At 33.0% G+C, this 19098-nt stretch overlaps 1 long non-coding RNA gene across 2 annotated transcripts in view; it reads right to left on the bottom strand.

The window, feature by feature from the left end:
• LOC137495392 (uncharacterized) overlaps positions 1 to 18765 on the bottom strand; it is a 211069-nt gene extending 192304 nt beyond the window's left edge. For both annotated transcript variants that reach the window (XR_011015228.2, XR_012405394.1), the window contains exons 1-2: positions 18546 to 18765; positions 5339 to 5485 (exon numbers count right to left, since the gene is read on the bottom strand). This is a non-coding gene — a long non-coding RNA (uncharacterized lncRNA). The remainder of the gene's footprint in view (positions 1 to 5338; positions 5486 to 18545) is intronic.
• Between the last annotated feature and the right edge of the window lie 333 nt (positions 18766 to 19098).

The raw sequence follows: 19098 nt of genomic DNA, 5'->3' as shown, positions 1-19098 counted from the left end.
CTGGGTTAATTAGGTTAAAGTTAGGGAATTTAGGTAATATATCGTATAATGATGTTTATTTCTGTAGACTATCAAAAAATATGTTTATATAACTTAAAGGGGCTAATTTGTTAAATATAATTTGGGAAATATTTTAAAAAGGAAAAAAAATCCATAGGGGGGCTAATAATTCTGACTTTAGATAGATAGATAGATAGATAGATAGATAGACAGACAGACAGACAGACAGACAGACAGACAGACAGACAGACAGACACACCCTGGACTAATCTATAATAATGCTAGGCTATGCTTTTGCTAGTTTTATCGAAATGTTATTTTCAGGATCTCAGGTAAACTGTTTGCTTGTGCTATCAGTATGGCTAAATGTTACACATGATGGTAATCGAAATCACATTAGAAATATAAAAAAGTAAATATCTGTATTTCTTTACATGTAGTCACATGACGCAAAAACTCCTGGTTTAAAGTAAAAAACCACTTTGGGGAAAAAAAAAATGCTTGAAATTTTTCCTGGAGGGTTCATTTGTATTTATTTATTCAAGGTAAATGGAATTATACAGGTTTAATATAAAAACTATATAAAATAATATTATAAAACAATATAACATATTAACATTTAATTAATAAATACTTATATATACTTTAAATAAGACACAATTGTTAAACTTTTTTCAGTTTATATCTGACTATAATTTAAGTTTAACATTTTCCTTTTAAATTAAAAAGATTAAAAATGCCAATATTTTTATATGTAACATTAACAATATCGATAGCCAATCAGAATGAATCTTGCTTTAAATAACTCGAGCATTTAAAGTGTCAGATTATAAATCCAACACGATCTCACGGCAATTCATAACCTTTTGATTTAGTGGCTAAGTGAATTCATACGATCTCATTCGTACAATTTAGTACAATTTTCTTATACCCCAATGACGGTTTAGCGGCAGGGTTAAATGCCAGAGCTGCTTTTTAAAAACATAGATTCAAACGAATTAGCCACTAAACTAACAAAACACAAAATAGTTATGTTTCCTTGTAAGATCAGGCTGCACAAACCACAGCATGAACATTATAGTGAATTGTTGTAGATATTACAGTTATTGCTACATAACGATATCATTCCTGGTATAAAATGGCCTTAAGTACACGCACACCATTTAAAACCATTATTTATTGCATTCATTGCTGATGCTTTCTTCAATAAGCATTTGATTTAACTCACCACACGAGATAAGCAGATTTGATTCGATTTTAATATCACGCAGGCTGTTTTAGTTTTGCGGCTAACGTTGATGCTACATTTAGAGCCTGAGCTAGAGTCTTATAGTGCTTCTTCAGCGGCGCCTTTGATTTCCAGTCATTTCAATCCCTCAGAATTTATCAGCAGAGCGTCCAGCACATAAAACTTTAGTGCGATAAAAGTTGAACGCGTCTACGGACGAATCGATACCTGCACAGGAATCCTTCAAGTTATTGGCAGTCGACTCTGATAATATGACTCACTAGCCCTCACTTAAACCCATTCAGGCCCCATTATGTGTGTCCATTTCTCATTACTGGCAGGCGGCAGGCTGGATGAACTTGCGCTGATCATTTTTACGAGGCGAATGGAGATTGTTCCTGCTGAAAGAGGCCTTTGGAAACAATCTAATGCATAATGATGAACATCCTTTTTTTTTTTGGATTCCTCCGGGGGCTTTGCGGAGTTCATGTTCCCCCAGGCCCCTTACGGTGCATCAGATGTCTAATTATTGTTATAAAGTGACACGCGTGTTCACGGAAGCTGGTGACAGAATATATTTAGAGGGAAGCGCGTGTCCAGGTGTCATCTAACTTGATGATGCCCTTGTCTTTGCGTCCATATGGCGATGAGGCATACATATGCATGGAGGTTTTTGCTTAACATATAGCCAACGCCATTACTTCTTAGTCTTCTTCCATGTCATTGGTTTCAATCCCCTTTTTGGGATATATAAAGGTAAGGAAATTTTATTTACTTCCAAAGCAATTGTAAAAAAAAAAGTATATCTATCCATCTATCCATCAGGATAAGGAAATCGTACTATATTGTATGAATGAGATCGTATGAATTCACTTAGCCACTAAATCAAAAGGTTATGAATTGCTGTGAGATCGTGTTGGATTTATGATCTGACACTTTAAATGCTCGAGTTATTAAAAGCAAGATTCATTCTGATTGGCTATTGATATTGTTAATGTTACATATAAAAATATTGGCATTTTTAATCTTTTTAATTTGAAAGGAAAATGTTAAACTTAAATTATAGTCAGATATAAACTGAAAAAAGTTTAACAATTGTGTCTTATTTAAAGTATATATAAGTATTTATTAATTAAATGTTAATATGTTATATTGTTTTATAATATTATTTTATATAGTTTTTATATTAAACCTGTTTTATTTCATTTACCTTAAATAAATAAATACAATTGAACCCTCCAGGAAAAATTTTAAGCATTTTTTTTCCCCCAAAGTGGTTATATTTACTTTTTTATAATATCTAATGTGATTTCGATTACAGTCATGTGTAACATTTAGCCATACTGATAGCACAAGCAAACAGTTTACCTGAGATCCTGAAAATAACATTTCGATAAAACTAGCAAAAGCATAGCCTAGCATTATTATAGATTAGTCCAAGGTGTGTCTGTCTGTCTGTCTGTCTGTCTGTCTGTCTGTCTGTCTGTCTGTCAATCTATCTATCTATCTATCTATCTATCTATCTATCTATCTATCTATCTATCTATCTATCTATCTATCTATCTATCTATCTATCTATCTATCTATCTATCTATCTAAAGTCAGAATTATTAGCCCCCCTATGGATTTTTTTTTTCTTTTTAAAATATTTCCCAAATGATATTTAACAAATTAGCCCCTTTAAGCTATATATACATATTTTTTCGATAGTCTACAGAAAAAAACATCATTATACAATATATTGCCTAAATTCCCTAACTTTAACCTAATTAACCCAGTTACACCTTTAAATGTCACTTTAAGCTGTATAGAAGTGTCTTGAAAAATATCGAGTTAAATATTATTTACTGTCATCATGACAAAGATAAAATAAATCAGTTGTTAGAGATGAGTTATTAAAACTTTTATGTTTAGAAATGTGCTGAAGAAATCTTCTCTCCGGTAAACAGAAGTTGAGGTAAAAATAAACATAGGGGCTAATAATTCAGAGGGGATAATAATTCTGACTTCAACTGTGTGTGTGTGTGTGTGTGTGTGTGTGTGTGTGTGTGTGTGTGTGTGTCACAATAAATCACAATAGTAATATGAGCAGTTTCAGAGGCAGATGAAAAACTGCAGCACAAACAATAAATTATGATGCATTCTATTTTTATTATTCTCATTGGACGGGTCTCACGTACTATACATGCACACTATTCACTAATCTAGTACTTCTTTGGGCCAATTCGAATTTTATTTATGTACACCTACTAGTGATGGGTCGTTCATGATCGATTTGTTCATTTTGAACGAATCTTCAATATGACTCGGGAACTACGACATCCGCGCGTGCGCACATTTGTGCAGGTAGTATCGTTAATTTCAAGTCTTCATCACATTGGTCTTCAAGCCAATCATATGCGTTTAGAGCCCGAAAAACAATTGATCCGCTCACCTCTCGAGTCCTCTATCAGGGTCTGAGTCACTCGTTCATCCTGGGCCAATCATACGCGTTTAGAGCCGGAAAAAGAATTGATCCGTTTATCTCTCGAGTCCTCTATCAGGGTCTGAGTCACTCGTTCAACAACATGAAAGCATGAATCCATCCTGCCTTGTATCAACGGTTCAGGCTGGTGGTGGTAGTGCAATAGCGTGGGAGATATTTACTTACCACACTTTGGGCGCATTAATACCAATTGAGCATCGTGTCAACGCCACAGCCTACCTGAGTATTGTTGCTGACCATGCCAATCCCTTTATGACCACAGTGTACTCATCTTCTGATGGCTACTTCCAGCAGGATAACGCATCATGTCATAAAGTGTGAATCATCTCAGACTAGTTTCTTGACCATGATAATGAGTTCACTGCACTCAAATGGCCTCCACAGTCACCAGGTCTTAATCCAATAGAGCACCTTTGGGATGCAGTGGAATGGTTTCAGAGGTTTGAACAAGCTGCCAAATCATTTTTTAAAAGCTTTTACCTACAAGTACAGCACAAACTCTTTAATATAATGTATTAAGATTGCGAAATCCAACCAATTAAAAATGGTATATTTATATGCATATGTTGTTTTTGTTGTTGATTCTGGCAAACAACGACCAAAACAAAAACAAACGGCAAAAAATAAAATATACATGTAAATAACAGAGTGAGAATGTGATAAAAATCAGGTGAGGGCTTTTCTTTTTTTGGGAGGGCGCCGGTTAATCTTTTTTTTTTCATAAACACTATCGGTTGGGTTTAGGGAAGGGAGGGGGGCATGGGGTTGATTGGTTAGTCAGTCAGTGAGTCAGATACTCAGTCAACAGTGGCCTCTGGTAGATTTACGTGAGACCAGCAAATGGCACTCACGAGAGAAATTTGAGATCTGAAAAAGCGTACACAGCGGCTTCTGGTGGATTCGCAAAAACAAAGACTGCAAAAAAAAGTAGCTCCTGGGGCGAATTTGGCACTCTCCAAAAATGTATATAGGGGTACGTAATCAGAACTAACCTGGGTTACAATTGATTTGTGTTGGGACAACATGAAGGAATTAAGCTAACTTATAAGTTTTTTAACAAATGTCATGTTTTTTTGAGTGAATGAAAATGTTCTGCAGAGCATATGCATCAACTTTAAGTCAAAGTGCATGAACAAGCCAGCAAAAACGACAGAATTACTAATTATTCCATACTGCAACTTGAATCATCCAGTTTTCAGTAAATGCGTAATTTGTTCTCAAACAAACTGGAATAAAATCAAACGAAAAGTTATAAAACATTTGCAAGCCAACATGCAATATGTCCGTGTAACCCCAGAAGGTGTAGAGGTGCTTGCAAGGACACAGCGATATTTCTAATAAAAGCAGCTGGTGAATAAATGGTCCACCAAACAGATAAGTGCGACGGCTGGAAATGCAGTCTGAAATCTGTCAGCTTTGTTTGGAGCTCCACACAGTTGGTACAAGGCACTCAGGTGTCACACAGATATTGCAAGATTGGTCAAGGCCAGAAATTCAATTCTTGGCAAAGACGCAACTCTACAAAGGAAATGATGCAACCTTAGCATCGAGTTTCCCCACAGAAAGGACCTTGACATTGTACTTTCACACCATGTGAAATTCATCACAAAGATTGTAAAGTTTACCTCGGCGAGCTGAATGCAGATCCTGCTCAAATCCGCTGATAGCGTTTGTGCGAGCAAACGAGCAATACGTGAGAAAAACCAGTATCATCACCTGGCATTGCTCAGCCTGAGAGTTGATGATTTCTTTCCACACTGAGTTATATGATTCTGTGAAAAACAAACAAATAAATAAATAAATAAATACATAAATAAATAAATAAATAGATAAAAATGAAACCACTTGGGCATCGGAACTGAAATAATTAGAGTATTGATTTTCTTTTGCTCTGGATATTATTAATGCATCCTAATTTTCATCCTAGTTTGCATGTTCTACCCGTGTTGGCATGGGTTTTCTCTGGGTGCTCCGGTTTTCCCAACAAGTTCAAAGACTTACAGGTGAACTGAGTAAAGCTAAATTGTCCATAGTGTATGTGTGTGAATGAGAGTGTATGGGTGTTTCCCAGTAATGGGTTACAGCTGGAAGGGCAACCGCTGCGTAAAACATATGCTGGATAAGTTGGTGATTTATTCCGCTGTGGCATCCACAGATTAGTAAAAGGATTAAGTAGAAAAGAAAAAAAATGAATGAATTATAGAAAGAAAAAAATAATAATAAACGAAAAAAGGCACCTTTGTACAAGAAAATATTTAATATTCTCCCCGATGTCCACTTAGTGATTAAAAAAATGCAAATTTTGTGTTTTATCTATCTCAAAATGAAGTGATGTGGAAATGCGTAAAAAAAAAATATTTAAAAAAATTAAGTTTGAAAAAGATATTTCTCTGATTAAACCAAAGACCAAGAAATGAAATGTGCCTGCCATGTTAAATAGTCATTATCTTGAAAGCCCGATGGATTCTGATTGGCTCTGAGTTATTTTAATATTCACATAGTGTTTTGAACTATACTGTAGTAGAGTATCATACTGAACACTCACCGGCCACTTTATTAGGCACTAATATTACCGTAATATAACAGGTTGGACCCCCTTTTGCCTTCAGAACTGCCTTAATCATTGGTCGCACAGATTCAACAAGATACTGGAAATATTCCTCAGAGATTTTGCTCCATACTGACATTATAGCATTACACAGTTGCTGCAGATTTGTCGTCTGCATATTCATGATGCAAATATTCTGTTCCACCACATCCCAAAGGTGCTCTATTGGATTGATATCAGGTGACTGTGGAGGCCATTTGAGTACAGTGAACTCATTGTCATGTTCAAGAAACCAGTCTGAGATGATTCACGTTTTATGACATGATGCGTTATCCTGCTGGAAGCAGCCATCAGAAGATGTACACTGTGGTCATAACAGGATAAACATGGTCAGCAACAATACTCAGGTAGGCTGTGGCGTTGAAACGATGCTCAATTGGTATTAATGTGCCCAAAGTGTGCCAAAAAAATACCCCTCACACCATTACACCCCCAGCAGCCTGAAGCATTGATACAAGGCAGGATGGATCCAGGATGGATTCTGACCCTACCATCCAAATGTCGCAGAAGAAATCGAGACTCATTAGACCAGGCAACCTTTTTTCAATACTGGGCCTCACAAATGCCCCAAAAAGTGAAACATCCTTCCTAATAAACTGCAGTTCTCAACTCAAACTTTAGCCGAGCCTGAGGTAGACTGTTTTAAATGATAATTAGAGCACATCTTGATTTGCTGATGTCTGCATAATGCATGCGGCTTGTCACAAGTCTTTCTACAGTGACCCGAAGCGGTCAAGTCCGCCTCGACACAATGTTCACCCCAGTGGGGCCGAATTCAGCATGCATACGCTGACAGCCAAGGTCAGGGAACAAACCTGCTCCAAAACCCCGTTGCTGCGCCTGGCCCGATGTGAAGACAGCGATATATGCTTGTCAAGTGGGATTACGGATGCTCACCCATGCAGAAAAGGCAGTTACTCCCAAGTGCACATCTCCGGCTTGGCACAGCGATATCAGGCCGGGGCCATAAATGGATGTATATTACGGCCTGACACCTTCTTGATTGTGCATGATAGTGTAAATCTAGACTATTTTTGGATGGTGTCATAAAGGGAACGTGGATAGGATTGTTGGAAGCGTATGGTATACTTATCTAGCATGCATTACAAGACTTGCGGCTGGAGTGAAGTCTGGTGTTTAAATTGCAGTGGTTTGTAGAAAAGGTTAGAGCTCTTAACACGCCGCTCTCAAGACTATATTCAGCGGCGATGTGTGCGATGTATTTTCGGCACGCCGCTTGACATTTTTAGAGCGCAATTTCAAAGTTCAAAGGGATGAACCACTTAGTGCTTTTCTGTTGTTTCACAAAGCCGCTGCATGCGTGAGGTTTTTTGGTGCATTTCTTCACTGATAAAACAATGATGGGATTACTGATGCAATTATCAAAGAATTCAGGTAACAACCCTGTTTGCTGCATCTGATCTAATGGCTGCATGTAGAAATGTAGAAACCCCTGTTATTAGTGACACCGGTGGCCGCTTAGTGAACTGCAGCAGTACCTAATTGCCTATGTTCATATTTGTACACATGAAAAATACAAGCGGCTGAACATGATTCTTGGTATACTCCTGTTGCTCTTTTTGTTCTTTGCTTAATTGTAAATAATTTGGAAATAAGTTTGAAGTGATGTGATGTGAATGAACATCCAGGTTTGTCAATGCTGTTGAGAGCAACATCTAGATCAGTGGTTCCCAACACCCGGTGCGTATATTAATTGGTACCAGGCTACACAAGAAATCATGAACTATTTCTGTTTTATTTATTATCCGAGTCTGAGCGATGTTTTATATATTGAAAAATATTTTATTTTGAAAGATGACCATATTCTCTAGGTTACATTCTGGTCACTTGTGTGCCAAAATTGAACCCACAAGCAGCAAAATGAGTAAGAAACAGACATCGAATAGAAAAAGGCCCAGTGAAGGACCACAAACTGCCAAAGAATGGATCTGCAACCAATACATGAACAAATCAGGTAAATCCAGCATTTCTGTGCAAGAATATCAACTGCTGGAGATCGCAAATCATGGCAGACTTTTTTTTTTTTTCGCATACAAAATTGTTATTTTCAATGGAGGCATATTGGGAGCGACGTGGTCTAGGCGCACCCAGTGGGAAACATCTTCAGAATGTATATTTTGTAGTGAATATACACATTTCGGTAGACTGATTATCTCAGACAAACACTGCTGTGCTTAAGTTTCTCATAAACAAAACTTGTATTTTTTTTTTTTTTTTTTACAAAAAGTTGTAGTAATGTTTTGTCAGCACGTCATCTCTGAGAAAACAGTCGATGGTCGTCCAGCACCCACCCTGGCTATGATAAAATTGTCAAGTGTTGATTGATCCACAGTTATAAAAAGGTTAGGGGCCACTGGTCTAGAAGACTATAAATATAAGCTGTATTCTTTCCAATCAGTAAGAAAGAAAAAAATAAAAGAAAAAATTATATATATATATATATATATATATATATATATATATATATATATATATATATATATATATATATATATATATATATATATATATATATAAAATTAATGGATGAACTAACGAAAAAATAAATAAATGAATGAACGAATTGATTAATTATTACATAAATGATGGATGATTAAATAAAACATTTAATAAATAAATGGCTGAATTTTAAAATAAAAAAATTAATAAATTAATAAATAAGTAATGAATAAATGAATACATTAATAAACCATGAACATGTTGCTTTTTAATTAGGTTTTTGTTTTATTTTAGCATATATTTTTACATATTTTATTTTAGTCTTATTTATTTATTATTTTTTTAATCTTTTTATATTTTTAAATTTTATTTTAAGTTGCAGGAACAAACTTTCTATGGAATGTATTAAAAGTATTTTATTTCAATTAGCTTTTGTTTTTTGTTTATTATATTTTATTTTTTTATTAAAATTTAATTTAATTTTGTTTTTATTAATTTTATTAATTTATTATTTTATTTTAATGTGTGGAAACAAACTTCCACTTAATGTTGCTTTTTATTTAAATTTTATTTAATTATTTGTTTATTTTATTCAATTTTACTATATTGTATTTTTAAGTGGTGCAAAAACGTCCATAGAATGTTGCTTTAAAGGAAAAAAGTTATTTTATTTTAAATTAGGTACATTTTTTTATTTTTATTTTATTTTGATAAAAAAAATAAGTGGTGTTGCTTATTATATTTTATTTATTTTTTTATTTTGGTTTTATTTTAGTTTTATTTAATTTAGTTTTTATTTATTTTATTTTATTTTTTAAGTGGTGGAAACAAACTTCTGCAGAATGTTGCTTTAGATAAAGTTTTTATTTGTATTAATTTATTTTTATTATTAGTTTATTTTTATTTCTTTATTATATATTATTTTCTTTTAAGTTGTGCAAAAACTTCCATAGAATGTTGATTTGTAATAAGTTATTTTATTTTATTTCAATTAGTTTATATTTTTTTGTCTTTTGTATTTTAGTTTTTATTTCATTTATTTTTAATTTAATTTTAGTTTTATTTAATTTAGTTTTTATTTATTTTATTTTTATTTTTGCTTTTTATTTTATTTATTTTGTTTTATTTTTGTTTTATTTCATTTAGTTTTTATATATTTTATTTTAGTTTTAATTTTGATTATTTATTAATTTATTATTATTTTTTTGTTTTTGTTTTATTTAATTTAGTTTTTATTTACTTTATTTATTTATTTTTATTTTATTTTACTTAATTTTTAGCGGTGGAAACAAACTTCCCTTGAGTGCAACTTTCAAACATTCTTAAACAAGTCTAGTGCCAGAACATTCTCCCGGAACATTCTTTGTTAGCTGTGAAGGCACCAGCTAAATCTTTCCTTAGGAGTATAAAGCACACAGTCTGAATTGCAGATGGTCAACACTGCGACTTCATCCATTGTTATCTTGTAGCACTGTATTGATTTGTAGCTGTTGGGCTCTGTTTCAGATAAAGGACAGGGCTGGTTGAATTGCACTGCAGTGTGTGAAGAACCAGACAAATCAAGAAATATTGACGACTACAAGATCTTGTAATTAGAAGCATTTGTAAGAAGATGATGTGGAGGCAGTAGCTCTTTTTATATCTTGTTGCATAACAGCTCTGTTTCAAAAGCCTAATGAGCTGCCTTAGTGGATACAGTGGCAGCAGTTTTTACCTGAACTGCACCCTCATGGGTGGACAGTTTAAAACACTAGGCAGCAGATCCTACAAATAGCACTATTGGAGCACACAACAATTGACTCACAAGGGATGTCATTAAATAAATAAACAAATAAGACAATAATTTCGTGACATTTAAAATAGGATCCATATCGCGTATTAATATGTCTCCATAGTAATTCATATAATCATATCAACAAGACAGGATGTGCGCAAAGCAACTGAGATTAAAAGACCTGTTTAGCTCTCTGTGATCATCAATCATCATCAATTTTGATGAAAATTGAGTTTTACAAGTTTAAAACGTCTTTAAAACAGTACATGTAAATGAATTACAGCAATTTTACCTCCTTTATGTTATCACCAGGGCAGCATATATATATATATATATATATATATATATATATATATATATATATATATATATATATATATATATATATATATATATATATATATATATATATATATATTCTTATTTGTTACTCTCTTTTATTTACCTATTCTTAATTATTTATTTAAAGGTCAAAATTACTAACCCCTTAAAAAAGTATTTTTTTATTACTGCTTTAACTTATTTAAACACTCACTTTTATGTGTAAAATATAATTTAAAAAATAATTGTGTATTAATTAGATTATAGTTATACGTATTTAATAATAATAATAATAATAAAAAAAAAATAATAATCATTATTATTATTTAATCAAAACATTTCAATAACTATTGAATTAAAATAGTACACAAAATAGTACATTAACAAACATTTTATTATTAATTTAGTTAATAATAAAAGCAACTTTGTTGTTTGTTTGTTTGTTTATTTATATGTATATTTGTTTATTTATTTTTCTCATTTATTTATTCTCATGTATTTATTTAAACTTATTTATTTAATCTTATTTTTGTTCACTTATTATTCTTGTTTACTTATTTATTTTATTTAGGTCAAAATTATTAGCCCCTTAGAAAATTAATTTTATTATTATTATTAGTAGTAGTAGTAGTAGTATTTAATACACTTTATGTGTAAAATATATATCTTTTAAATAACTGTGCATGAATTAAATTATTGTTATAATTTCCATATATAAAATAATAATAATAATAATAATAATAATAATAATAATAAAATAAATAAATAAAACCTGCGTAAAACATGTGCTGTCTCATACAGCATTGTCACCCCAGATTAATAAAGGGACTAAACAGAAAATAAAACAAATGAATGAATATAAATATAAATAATTATCGATTATTTAAAACAGCAAATCACGTTTATAAACATTTACCTTCCTTCATGAATGACTTTTTTACCAAGATTGGCACAATGCATTAGTTTATACTGTAGGTCCACAATTAATTGCATTTGCCCAAATTGAAACATTAAATACTCAACACAGCACATCACAACACTACACGAACACCATCATTATGATTCACACCCCGATGACCTACTGTTTGCCTTCTCACTATTCATTTTTTAAGGATGTAACCTATGTAGATAATTACGCAATTACCGTCAGATTCAAAAATACCCTTGCGGCAAAAATACACTCACACTACACTCGCCTCTCCAGCCCACTCAAATCCAAACAAAGCCATTGTTGCTTTGCATTTCTTTCAGTCGCTGTCCACATCTATCTTTCTATCTGTCTAATATCCTCTCCCGTCTGTTTTTCTGTTGTAGAAAACACCACGAGATTGATCTGCCTTATTGTTACTTACTGCATACTCTATATGAGCTCTCAAGCATTCATGTATTGAGTCTCCCGCCGGACGCATTATACATTCAGAAACCGATATCGACTGGTTCACCGCTGCCTTTCTAATCAAGCCTATTATAGAGCTAATTATTTATCTTAACACCCCTCAAAAACAAGGTCAGCGTGACAGTGTGAATTATTCAGAGCTTCACAATGAGGTGGATGTTACTGTGATGCTTGAGAGACTTTTAAATGCTTTGATGGCTGTATTGTCACATACAATGCTCTCGTCGGATTAATACAGTGAGGGACGAGTCTATGAAGTGGATATGACAGACATCATTGATGGATACTGGAGACTGTTAGCTGATCACAACGAATGCACGTTTACGTTCTAATAACACTAGGCGCACCACACTGCCTTTATTGTTCATAGATATGCACACTAGATATCGCATACAGACCCTGAGCGTGCGTCAATAGTGCTGCCACATTTGTACAGTGCTCTCAGGACAAATGTCATTCAACCGCACTAGTCAAGACTTAAGCCAATGCCAAGATGCTAGAGCACTGTGTACGGGTGTAGTACAAGCAGTGGTGTAAAGTGGCTAATTTCAAATACTCAAACTACAGTAATGGAGTAGTTTTTTTCACAGGAATTGTAATTTACTAAGTAGTTTTAAATATTTGTACTTTTGCTTTCCCTTGATTACATTTTTTTGTGCAGTATTAGTACTTTTACTCCACTACTTTTCTTCAACCTGCAGTCACTGTATTTTTTCTTGTCTAGGGGGATTAGAAAATTCAGTCCTGTAATTCCTGTCCAATCAAATCCCACACAGAAGGTGAATCACATCATAATGAACTACCTCAAGACATTTATAATTGCAGCAAACTGTTTGGAAGCATTAAAAGTGTCCAGGAAGATGTCCAAAATCTTTATTAACTAATTGGTTTTATCTTATTTATTATTTTATTTTATTTTATTTGATGTGGTGGAAACAAACTTGTGTTAAATGTTTTATTTGGTTAATATTTTTCCATTTGTTTTATTTTAGTTTATTTTTTATTTAAATTTATTTTACTTTATTTTACCTAATGTGGTGGAAACATACTTGTGTAAAATGTTGCTTTTTGATTACATTTTAATTTAACTTAATTTAATTTAATTTTAAGTGGTGGAAACACATTTCCAAAGCATGGTGCTTTCTGATTAAGTTTTTATTTTATTTTATTTTATTTGTAATTTAATTTAATTTCATTTTTATTTTATTTGTAATTTAATTTAATTTAATTTAAGCATTAGAAACAAACTTTCATTGAATGGTTTTTAATCATTATGTTTGAAATGTTTAAAAGAATTTATTTTATCTTTATTAATGTTTTATTTTTATAATCATTGAAAGCCAAAATTGAAATCAAAACTGAATTTCAATTAATTACACAGACTTAAAATTGAAGTCAGAATTCTTAGCCCCCCTTTGAATTATTTTTTTCTTTTTTTAAATATTTCCAAAATGCTGTTTAACGGAGCAAGGAAATTTTCACAGTATGTCTGAAAATATTTTCTCTTCTGGAGAAAGACTTATTTGTTTTATTTTGGGTAGAATAAAAGCAGTTTTTATTTTTTTAAAGCCATTTTATGGTAAAAATTATTAGCCCCTTTGAGCTATAATTTTTCTCGTTAGTCTACAGAACAAACCACTGTTATACAATAACTTGCCTAATTACCCTAACCGGCCTAGTTAACCTAATTACCCTAGTTAAGCCTTTAAATGTCACTTTAAGCTGTATAGAAGTGTCTTGAAAAATATCTAGTCAAATATTATTCGTCATGAATAAGATAAAATAAATCAGTTATTAGAGATGAGTTATTAAAACTATTATGATTAGAAATGTATTAAAGAAATCTTCTCTACGATAAACAGAAATTGGGGAAAAAAATTACAGGGGGCTAATAATTCTGACTTCAACTGTACAAGTATGATTTCTACGCGTCCACCTTCCTATAGTGTGTAATATTGCCGTTCGAGCATGACTTTCAAAGCACAAAGTCACTCCAGTGGGAGTTATCCTCTATACAGTAAATCTCTATATTTATCTTTCTCTTCCTATATATACACACACACACACGCACTGTTTCCGAACTCCCTCAAACACCTCCATTGTTGTCTTTAGTTTTCTACTGGGAACACACTCGTTACACTATCCTAGAAATAAAGCCTGGTTGCCTTAGTAGTTTTTACCTGTTTCTCACGGGGACATTTGTAGAAGCAAATCAGCATTTTGATAAATCTAATGACAATTGACACAGTCAAATTGAGTTTGTGATTTGTTTTTGTGAACTTTAGAAAGTTATACACACTTTCACATACTGTAATACGTACACATTGGTACATTTAACATTTATACTATCACCCCAAAAGTCTCTTTGAATTTTTTTAGCAACTACAAACTACCAATACATACCTTTTTGGAAATATACCAACCCAATTACAGGTTTTGTGCCTTTATTTGCGACAGTGTATATGTATTAGGCCTGCACAACATTGGAAAAACCTGATTTTGCGATTTTTATTTTTCTGCAATAAGTATTGCAATATGAATACATTTTCAGGTGGCACGGTGGCTCAGTGTTTAGCACTGTGGCCTCACAGCAAGAAGGTCGCTGGTTCGAGTCCTGTGGGGGAAACTGGAGCACCCGGAGGAACATGCAAACTCCACAAAGAAATGCCAACTAGCCCAGCAGGGGCTCGAACCAGCAACCTTCTTGCTGTGAGGCGACGTTGCTAACCACTAAGCCACCGCGTCGCCCCAACTTAATGTAGTAAAAAAAAATCTTGTTAAAAAATGCATATGGTACTCTTTTAAAGCATTTTTTTTTCATCTTTGCTCATTCTCATGTCATTCAAAATGTACAACAGCAAAGCAGCAGATAGACAGTGTGTTCGCACATGAAAGCAGTGTTCTGAAGCAAAGCGATAACGTTTACCTCTATTGTTTTTAAAAGGAAAAAAAAACCTGTAGCCGTCAACTGCATTAATGTCAACCCTAGCGCTTTGCATCTTCATGTGCCATTTGAATTTATGCTAATGGTTGTTCAGTGCTTCAGAAAGAGATAACATTCTCTTTAATAACTGTCTTTTCCTATTGCATGGTTTAAGAATTGTGTGAAAAAGCAACTGGAGTGCTAATGCTATTTGTTTTTTACAAAAGAACAGCGTCAAACCACTTAAATATATTATATTATATTATATTATATTATATTATATTATATTATATTATATTATATTATATTATTCATTTTCTTGTCGGCTTAGTCCCTTTATTAATCCGGGGTCGCCACAGCGAAATGAACCGCCAACTTATCCAGCAAGTTTTTATGCAGTGGATGCCCTTCCAGCCGCAACCCATCTCTGGGAAACATCCACACACACATTCACACACACACTCATACACTATGGACAATTTAGCCTACCCAATTCACCTGTACCACATGTCTTTCCTCGGAGGAAACCCACACGAAGGCAGGGAGAACATGCAAACTCCACACAGAAACACCAACTGAGCCGAGGTTCGAACCAGCGACCTTCTTGCTGTGAGGCGACAGCACTACATATTATATTATATTATATTATATTATATTATATTATATTATATTATATTATATTATATTATATTATATTATATCATGTTATTCATTCATTTTCTTTTCAATTTAGTCCCTTTATTAATCAGGGGTCGCCACAGCGGAACGGAACGCCAACTTATCCAGCATATGTTTTTTTACACAGCAGATACCCTTCCAGCCACAACCCAACATTGGGATACCCAGACACTCTTGTACACACTCACATAAAGCCAATTTCGCTTATTTAATTCACCTGTACTGCATGTGTTTGGACTGTGAGGGAAACCGGAGCACCCGGAAGAAACCTACGCAAACATGGGGGGAACATGCAAACTCCACACAGAAATGCCAACTGACCCAGCCGTTTGTTCATGTGATTAAAAAATGAATTTTCTGTCAAAACTTCAGTCTTTGCTGTTCAGAAATCATTATGTATATTTGATGCTCAAAAACTATCATTATTGGCAATGTTAAAATAAACAAAGAGATAAATAATCAAATAAATGACTGAATAAATAAATAAACAAACATTAAATGAATGAATGAATGAATGCATTACATACATGATTGAATGGATAAATAAGTTAATGATTGAATAAATAAATAAATAAACAAATAAATAAAAAAATAAAAAAATAAATAAATAAATAAATAAATGATTGAATTGATAAATAGTTATTGAATAAATGAAATAAATAAATGAATTAATGATTGAATGTATAAATGAGTTATTGAATAAATAAATAAATAAATAAATAAATGATTGATTGATTGAATGGATAAATGAGTTATTGAATGAATGAATGAATGAATGAATGAATGAATGAATGAATGAATGAATGAATGAATAAATAAATAAATAAATAAATAAATGGTTGAATGGATGAATTAATTATTGACTGAATATAAATAAATAATAAAATAAATAAATAAAAATGTTGAATGGATAAATTATGTATTGACTAAATAAATAAATAAATAATAAATAAATAAATATTTGCATTTCTTTAGGTGGTCAGTTGAGGTGACTTTATGTTTTTTTCAATAATATTTTTATTTTTAAATAAGATACATCATATGTTTATGGGAACTACTATACTTTTTTTAAATTAAAAATATCCCTATTATATTCACAATAAGTTGTTTTGCTGTTGTACATTTCATGTAGCATTAGTAGCCTACACAGTCTACGCACAGAAATGTTCTATTCGGAGTTAACAAGTCTAGCTCAATCAAGCTGTTCTCAGTTTCTCGGTTGGGGTCTTGATGAGCATTTCCTGCGCTCTTTTTCGCAGCAGAGGTGACGGCTCTTCTCAGTATGCAATCAATCATTAGGGCCGGTCACTAGATTAGGACCGGACTCATATGAGCGTGTGCTCTTTCAGCTGCAGGGGGTGAAGGGACGTCCTGGAGATTCAGGATGTGATACGGCAGTGGTTCAAAGGACAGAGCCATTGAACTGCTAGAAAGCAAGTCTGCGGCAGGAAATAAGAAGCACATGAACAATTCTGATTCATATTCACATCTTCACTCAGCCTTATTTTAGCCGTTAATAACATGGATTGAATTTATGCGATTGGTGAGCTTTGCAGACGGCTTTGACGCAGGTTTCTATTTTTGCAAGTGCAGTAATTTGAAGCAGTGTTGCCAGATATAGCTGACTTTTTCCACCCCAAAAGCTGCCCAAACCAGGCCAAAAACACTTTACAAGTACAATTAACATATTTACACATACACATCAAGCGATACATTGTACTGGATGAATAAAGTTTAATGACATACATTTTGAAAAGCTTTTACTCAGAGAAGTTAAAGAAAGCCAGTTAGCTTGCTTGTAGAATGTTTATTATTTTATCATTTTACTACAGTACTAACATAAATGTACATGTTTACCCAGATTACCTACTACTTCAGAGATTCTGAAGTGCGTATTCGTATTCGATGTTTCTATGCTATCCTATGATGCACCGCGAGATCATTCATGGATGGGAGTGAAGTGACGCAACTGCCGCAGATACAGTAGGTCACGGCATGGGCCAGTATAAAGTTCTAACGGTATGATAACCTTGAATAAAAATATCACGGTTTCACGGTATTGTGATTCCTGCTCTAATATATGTTCTTTTAACTGTCTGGGTAAAAAACAAAAACCTTTTTCCCCTTTGAGCTATATATATATATATATATATATATATATATATATATATATATATATATATATAATTCAAATAAAGACTTCTGCTGTCTTCATTAGTTTTAAAAACACTGATTTGTAAATAAATAATAATGTAAATAAAAAACTTACATATACCGAAGGAGCGGTGTTACAGAAAAAACAGAACGTTTTGGTGGTTTTAAATTCTTGACTTTTCCAAACCGCGTCCGTTGACTTTTCCACATCACATAAAAATGTTTACTCTACACGTGTAAAATGAAGGAAATAAAAGAAACAAATGTGTCACTGTGTAGAAAACCCTTTGAGCTACATAGTTGATATAACTTTTCATAAATAACATTAAAAGTAGTAGAAGTTGAAGTGTTACAATACGCACACACAAAAAGTTATGTTTCATTATTATGTTTGCCCAAGTAGTTCACAAGTATTGTGTGTTGTATACAGTATATTTTTAGGTTTTGTTTTTACAATCATAATAACTATTGTGTCAAGAAAGCATAAGAGTTAGAAAGAAATGGATAACGTTACGCACCTTTAGTGGTCTGAGTTTCTCTTCTATTTTATCTTCACTTTTCTGTTAATGTTGCTTACAGGTCGCACATTTTCGAGCCATCTATGCCTATATTTCATTATCAACATTAAGAAGTGTGTAAACATCATGTAAAAACAAAACTTTTCCCTTCATAATGTGTAAACTAAAAACCCAGACGTGCAATACCAAACGACCCATATCTGCGAAATCTCGCGCTTCTGATTCGCTGGCAGGTGTTGAGTGACGTCTCAGTCGACAAATGAGCAAACGGAGGCAAATGAGAACTCACTGCTAACCCGTTGCTTTCTGGGAAATGTAGTGTGCACCTGTTTGCTTTCGTTATGCCTAACACTATAAAACTATGGATTTCTCACTAACGCAAGCAAGCAGAAACGTGAAAATGGTCTCGTTTAAGAGGGAATATCCCAATCTACTGGACAAGGGTGTATGATTTGGCAGTTTATCGGTTCTGAAGCGGTCACACGCAACTGAATATATGAGGTATGTTTTGCACACTAAAAGAATGGCGCGAATTCTTTTGACAACTGTTCAA

This window comes from Danio rerio, chromosome 1, assembly GCF_049306965.1.
Source record: "Danio rerio strain Tuebingen ecotype United States chromosome 1, GRCz12tu, whole genome shotgun sequence".
Classification (NCBI taxonomy): domain Eukaryota; kingdom Metazoa; phylum Chordata; class Actinopteri; order Cypriniformes; family Danionidae; genus Danio; species Danio rerio.
This window is presented reverse-complemented; position numbering and strand designations above follow the sequence as displayed.